Below are 7,452 nucleotides of genomic sequence, written 5' to 3'. Positions count from 1 at the left end.
AAGGTTGAGTGGACAGATGTGTGGGTGTGTCCAACACACACGCCAAGGTAACTTTTGGTTTTGATCTACGCCAAGGCACAGTGGCAGAGTTTACAAAATGATGTTGTGCCCGACTTTAGACAGCTTGGTTTTCTCAATAGCACTGGTTTTGCTAATGTTTGTATTTTTTTCCCCTTCATTTTTGTAAAATAACTTGTTAATCTTTATCCTAATCACCTCCTTTTATTCAGACAGCGTTTAGAATAAAATGATAAGGAAGAAGCTCAAAAGGCTAATCATGTTATACTCCGACAGCCTGCTAAGAGCTAATCCAACCGCTAAGATAGCTTTAAACAACACCAAAAAATAAGTGCTTTGTAAAGTTTAATAAGTATATATGGAACCGCGTAACAACAGAAAGTAAGCAGCTATTAACAGGAAATTAACAAAATAAGAGTCTCGAGACGGGATAATATGACAACTGTCAGCACTGTGCACAACACGCAAGAGGAGGGCAAATCCATACTTTAGTGGTGTCGATGTCAAGGTTAGTGTCAATATATGATTGATACTATAGATTAGGTTGATATTTTTCTTTTCTCAAAATATTTTAGTTGTTGTTTTGGTTAATGTTTACAAATTGAGGGAATGATTCCCTGGACACGGGAGAACCTTAAGGTTGAAAACCGTCCATTCATTTTCAACCGCTTTTTCCCTTTGGGTCGCGGGGGGTGCTGATGCCTATCTCACCTACGATTGGGCGGAAGGCGGGTTACACCCTGGACAAGTCATTACCTCATCGCAGGGCCAACACAGATAGACAACATTCACACACTAGGGCCAATTTAGTGTTGCCAATCAACCTATCCCCAGGTGCATGTCTTTGGAAGTGGGAGGAAGCCGGAGTACCCGGAGGGGAACCCATGCAAAAAACTCCACACAGAAAACTCCACACAGAGAGATCCCAAGCCCGGGATTGAACCCTGACTACTCAGGACCTTTCGTATTGTGAGGCAGACGCACTAACCCCTCTGTCACCGTGAAACCCTGAAAACCAAATGATTTTAATCAGCAGTAGATAGTAGTTTGTGGTTTTGTTAAAGTACCAGTCAAGTGGAAAAAAACAAGTTGCCTCTATATTGAAGCTATTATCATATATGTATGATTTATGACACCAAAAGACTTCCATAGTTTGCGAAAGATAGTAGTTTGTGGTTTTGTTAAAGTACCAGTCTAGTGGAAAATAAAGTTGCCTCTATATTGAAGCTATTATCATATATGTCTGATTTATGACACCAAAAGACTTCCTTAGTTTGCGAATAAATAGATATAATCAAAATAGTATCAATCTCACAGAGATTCCAGAGCCATTTTGAGAGATAATAGGAAAGCCTAATGCCAAGCTAGGGACCAAAGATCTCTTCTCTATCAACAACAATGCCAATCAAGCAGACTTAGTGAGAGTCCACAACGATTATTTTGCCAAAAAATTATGATCCAGGACTTTATATTTTTGAGCCCTAACACAAAAAGGATGAGCAATAAGTTTTAGAAGCCGAGTGATGGATGCAGTTTCATTGTGACACTAGCATCCGCAGCATTGCTAGGTGCTACGCATATAAACTAACAATACCAAACCATATTAAAACAAATACTTTCTGTAATATTTGCGCTCCTGCTAGGATGCCGTCCAACGGGAGGCTCGCATAATTCTGTTTCGATAAAGATTCAATCGCAATCCTCACAAAGGGTTAAAAAAAACGTTCCCAAAGAAAGCGTCTTGTGGGGTCTGTTTTGCCATTTCAGGGGATGTCAAAGCCAACCAGCCCCATCGGACCATGGCCACATTTGTCTACTACCGGGTGACAGATGCGTGAATTATAAGCTATAATTTACTTTTAGCAAGTTTGTGTCAACAATAGAAGCCTAAGCTAGCATTAGCTCACTGCTATCAATTCGCCACTAAAATAGTCCATCTTGATTGGCGCTTAAAATACCACTATCTCTCATATTTAGTTAATTTTCGGGTCACGACATGTAAACGGAATATTGTTGGCAGTTTTGAGATGTTTTCATATAGTATAATGAGCGCAATAGAGGACCTTTGATCTGTTGAAACAATTGTTGGGTATTTATTTACGATTTTGAATGCATAAAAAAGGGCAAACATGTGTTTTTGTCTTACATAAGGACTGTGAATGATAAACACTACATCTCGTTCCAATGTTTGTGTATTTCCAGTATGACTGATCTGATAACATTGTCAGAGTGCGGAAGCTTTACCACTGTGATGTCAATTTTCGAAAATAGCTGAAGGTGTTCAGAGCATAATATTCAAAATGAGTGACTAAATTTGGGGCATTTTGTGTTTTTTTAAACAGTGTTTTCCCATACTTTTGGGGATTGTAAATACAATTGGATATGGTTTAATAGATTTATGGATAGTTCCTGCACTCTACTGGTAGTTGAAGTTATTGTGTACTATTGACTTTGTTCTGGTCCAACAACTATATCCTAGCAGTTACAGGACTTTAAAACAACATTGAGAACTTGGGGAATTAGATTCTGACATGGAGCAACTAAAATTTAACGTTTTTGATGACGTTTAATCAACGTTGGGTTCTGACGTTGATTTGACCATTTAATTTCGATCATTTTCCAAACATTTTCTAACACAAACATTGAAACCACATGCTTTTTGACTATGTTTATTCAATGTTAGGTTTTGACGATAATTGGACCATTGGAATTTGGTAATTTCCCAACAAATCAATCAATCAATCAATCAATCAATGTTTACTTATATAGCCCTAAATCACTAGTGTCTCAAAGGGCTGCACAAACTACTACGACATCCTCGGTAGGCCCACATAAGGGCAAGGAAAACTCACACCCAGTGGGACGTCGGTGACAATAATAACCCAGTAGGACGTCGGTGACAATGATGACTATGAGAACCTTGGAGAGGAGGAAAGCAATGGATGTCGAGCGGGTCTAACATGATACTGTGAAAGTTCAATCCATAATGGATCCAGCACAGTCGCGAGAGTCCAGTCCAAAGCGGATCCAACACAGCAGCGAGAGTCCCTTTCACAGCGGAGCCAGCAGGAAACCATCCCAAGCGGAGGCGGATCAGCAGCGCAGAGATGTCCCCAGCCGATACACAGGCAAGCAGTACATGGCCACCGGATCGGACCGGACCCCCTCCACAAGGGAGAGTCGGACATAGAAGAAAAAGAAAAGAAACGGCGGATCAACTGGTCTAAAAAGGGAGTCTATTTAAAGGCTAGAGTATACAAATGAGTTTTAAGGTGAGACTTAAATGCTTCTACCTCTAAATAGCGTGGATACAACATTAGACATCAACAACATCAATTTTGAAATACAACTATTTTGCAACATTGTTTCAAAGTCAGTTTTAAAGGACATGTATTAACATTATATCAATGCCTTGTGCCTGCTGGGATGTAATAGACAAGAGTAAGAAACCAGTTTAAATATTGGGTTGATATTGTTAAACTATCAAGAGCACTCACCCTAAATAAATGGAAACATTTAAAGTTACTGATCGGCATTGATATCACTTATGGATAATCGATATCAGAACATATAGCATAAAACCCTGATCATAACATCCCTACCTTATACTTCCATAAAAAGCTCACAGGCAACCGTACCATTCACTCTGTGACTGGCAAGTACGGTCGTCACCACAAAACTAAGTGAGCCCTTGGGTTTACTAAAGTTTCAGAACCTTCAAGTCTCCAACAGCAGTTGTCTCGAAAGTGGTGGATGAGAACAGCGCCAGTCGGGCTGGTGTGGTTTTAGGCGGACCTCAACTGTAATTGAGTCATCCGCCAGCTCGTTATAAGGACCCCGCCCAGAACCAGCACATCTCCATCCCCAATTGTGACGCTAGAGAAGGCGGGTGACCAAAATGCGTGGATCTCAGGCTGAGTTTGAGTTTATTTCGAACATGCAAGCATACAACATGATACATCACAATTTCCAGTTTCTCTTTTCAACATGTTCGAAAAGCAGTCGGAAGAAGCAGAGCTCATTTAATCCTACACCTTTTCTTTTACATAACAGTTGCTAAAATGTTTGTTCACTTCCTGTTCTCAATTTATTCATAAATATACTCCATAAGTAATCACAATAAAAATAAATAAATAATAATTGGTGAAGTAAGTTAGATTTCATATGATGAGATAAGTAAGATTATTTTGAGAATGAATGAATGGATGTTTATCATGGTTCTTCTTCTTTGTACTTTGTAAACACTTTAGGTTTAAAGAGTTTCTTGAAGTGGATCATATTAGTACATTGTTTGATTGCTTTGCTTAATCCATTCCATAATTTAATTCCACATACGGATGTACTAAAGATCTTAAGTGTTGTACGTGTGTACAAATGTTTTAAATTACATTTTCTCTAAGATTTTGTTTATCCTCTTTTTTTGAGAAGAATTGTTGTATAATCAGCACCTCCAAGTCCGAGTCCATGGATCTCGCCCGGAAAAGGGTGGAGTGCCATCTCCGGGTTGGGGAGGAGACCCTGGCCCAAGTGGAGGAGTTCAAGTACCTAGGAGTCTTGTTCACGAGTCGATCTACGTTCCCATCCTCACCTATGGTCATGAGCTTTGGGTCATGACCGAAAGGATAAGATCACGGGTACAAGCGACCGAAATGAGTTTCCTCCGCCGGGTGGCGGGGTTCTCCCTTAGAGATAGGGTGAGAAGCTCTGCCATCCGGGAGGAGCTCAAGGTAAAGCCGCTGCTCCTCCACATCGAGAGGAGCCAGATGAGGTGGTTCGGGCATCTGGTCAGGATGCCACCCGAACGCCTCCCTAGGGAGGTGTTTAGGGCACGTCCAGCCGGTAGGAGGCCACGGGGAAGACCCAGGACACGTTGGGAAGACTATGTCTCCCGGCTGGCCTGGGAACGCCTCGGGATCCCCCGGGACGAGCTAGACGAAGTGGCTGGAGAGAGGGAAGTCTGGGCTTCCCTGCTTAGGCTGCTGCCCCCGCAACCCGACCTCGGATAAGCGGAAGATGATGGATGGATGGATGGATGTTGTATATTCTTGGGTAGGTGGTTATAGTTTGCTTTGTGTATAGTTTTAGCTGTTTGCAAATTCACTATGTTGTGGAATTTCAGTATCTTTGATTCAGATTTGTATCTTCTCTATATCCAACATTATGTATTATTCTAACTGATCTTTTTTGTAACACCGTTAGTGAATTAAGTGTACTTTTGTAATTTCCCCATATTTCTACACAGTAACTCAGATATGGTAACACTAGCGAGCAGTAGAGAATATGAAGTGATTTTTGGTCTAGAACATGTTTTGCTTTATTCATTATTGACGTGTTTCTTGCTACTTTATGTTGTATATTTTTACATGAGATATCCAGTTCAATATAGCATCAATCCTTATCTGTTGTGCTATCAATTAGCCTCAACTTTTACATTTTTACACCACTCCTAAATTCAAAGTGATCAAGTTATAGAACGTCATGAGATTTCCACAAGATTTTAATTCCTCATGTTTCAATGTTAGGAAACTCATGTATGACAACTTGCAAGTTGCTCAGTGACCACTGCTGCTCAGTCACTTATTCTTGGCTGCCAGAAAATGCTTTTCCTTTCCAGATGCCAGAATGTGTTATCTAAACCAGAGTAAAGGGTAAAGTTTGGGGTTTTGGGGGGAAAGAAAGACCTAGAGTACCTCAGGATGATTATGTTTCATGAACAAAGCACATTTCAGTGCCAGATTCTTCAATATTCATCAAATAATGTATCGTTCTTCACTAATTGCTGATAGCCATTAAAGCACATAACCCGTTTGGACAGGAATGTCTCTATGCGGAAGCAGGTACAACAGAGCAGCAATCGCATTGTTTGAAGTCCGATTGTTTCGGTAAAAAGGAGATTTGTCTTGTACACGACTTTGAGATTTATGGAATATTTTCTTAAAATGAACTTACTATAGAGCCCCCAAATAATAGGGTTCTTTAGTAATAACACAATTTTTAAAGCACCATAAATTAGTAGGATAGGACCCCTTTAAACAAGTAAATGAGGACTGAATCTGTGTCTGTGAGTTGGATCCAAATAGTCTTAGCTGTACCCTAAATATGATGCGAAAGGGAAGACGTCAATTACATTCAAATTTTCCTGGCATTTTTAAGACATACACACCCTGTCATAATGTTGTCAAAGTGTCACTAGACACTTAGTCAATCTTTCACTTTGTCGGTTTGAACCGACACACCTAAATATCAGTGGCGCGTCACATTGAGGCATGAGAAGATTTCAGTTTAATACACATATGTATATATTTGCAAAAATACATACAGCATAGTTGAAATCCATACAAATATGAATCGTATGTCATGTGATTGTACTACACATTACATCTTTATGGTTTTCAGGCATTCAAACATTGCAGTCTTGAGGCAAAGCGCTGAGCCTTACTTCAGTCCACAGGAAAAGTTTATGTGCATTGTCATAGATCATTGGCCAAATGTGTTTATTAAAATAGCAAACGGGAAATGCTGGTCATTGTGGTCCACCGTTTGTTTTCTTCTCTGTGCAACAGAAAACTTGCAAAATGAAGAGCACACTTGGAAATGTTGAAGAGCTGGTCTTTTGGAAGTAAGGTCAATATAAAATGGTCCTTTTGGTGTGTGAAGAGTTCTTTTCACTTAAGTCTCTTGAAAGGGTGATATCATGATTTATTTTTTTCTACATTAAAAACATTTCCTTGTGGTCTACATAACATGTAATGGTGGTGCTTTGGTCCAAAATGTTGCATAGATTATGTTTTACAGACTATCTTCAAGCCGCTTTGTGACCACCTCTTCAGAATGAGCAGTTTTGTTGGTGGTCTTATTTACCTGCTGTAGTCTCCCTCTCGGCGCAAAATTCTGCGGGTTAACCTCTACCATATATGGAGGTATCCCCTAACGTAACTAAGGCAACATTTTCACTCACGTCTCAAAACTCCAAACGGTTTGTTTGGAGCAAGTTTGGAAGAAGGTAAAATTGTTTTATAAATAGATCCGCAATGACTCCATGGCTTGATTTCAAATTTTCGGGACTTAAAGTATGTGGATCCTGAATACACAAAACCAGGTGACAAAAGGTAACAAAAGTTGGTTTTGGCATGGTACAAATAAACAAACAACAAATAAAAGCAATGCATTGCTTTAACCAAACTAGCAAAACGAATTACTCAATAAATCAACTGTAGGACAGCTTCGTCGGTTCTGTTTAAAAAGGCATTCTTCAAAACGTTGCATTATGGCACTTAAAGCTTAGGCTAGCTGGCGGGCGTAGTTTACTAAAACAAGCGTTTTAGGAGGACTTAAAATAGGGTCAAACTCACAGTTGCCCACTTTTTTACAGCCTCCATGCTAAGCTATCAATCACACAGTTCCAATAAAACTATACGGTTTGTACAAATTACC

Source organism: Nerophis ophidion, linkage group LG18 (genome assembly GCF_033978795.1).
Source record: "Nerophis ophidion isolate RoL-2023_Sa linkage group LG18, RoL_Noph_v1.0, whole genome shotgun sequence".
NCBI lineage: Eukaryota > Metazoa > Chordata > Actinopteri > Syngnathiformes > Syngnathidae > Nerophis > Nerophis ophidion.
Note: the sequence above shows the minus strand (reverse complement) of the source record.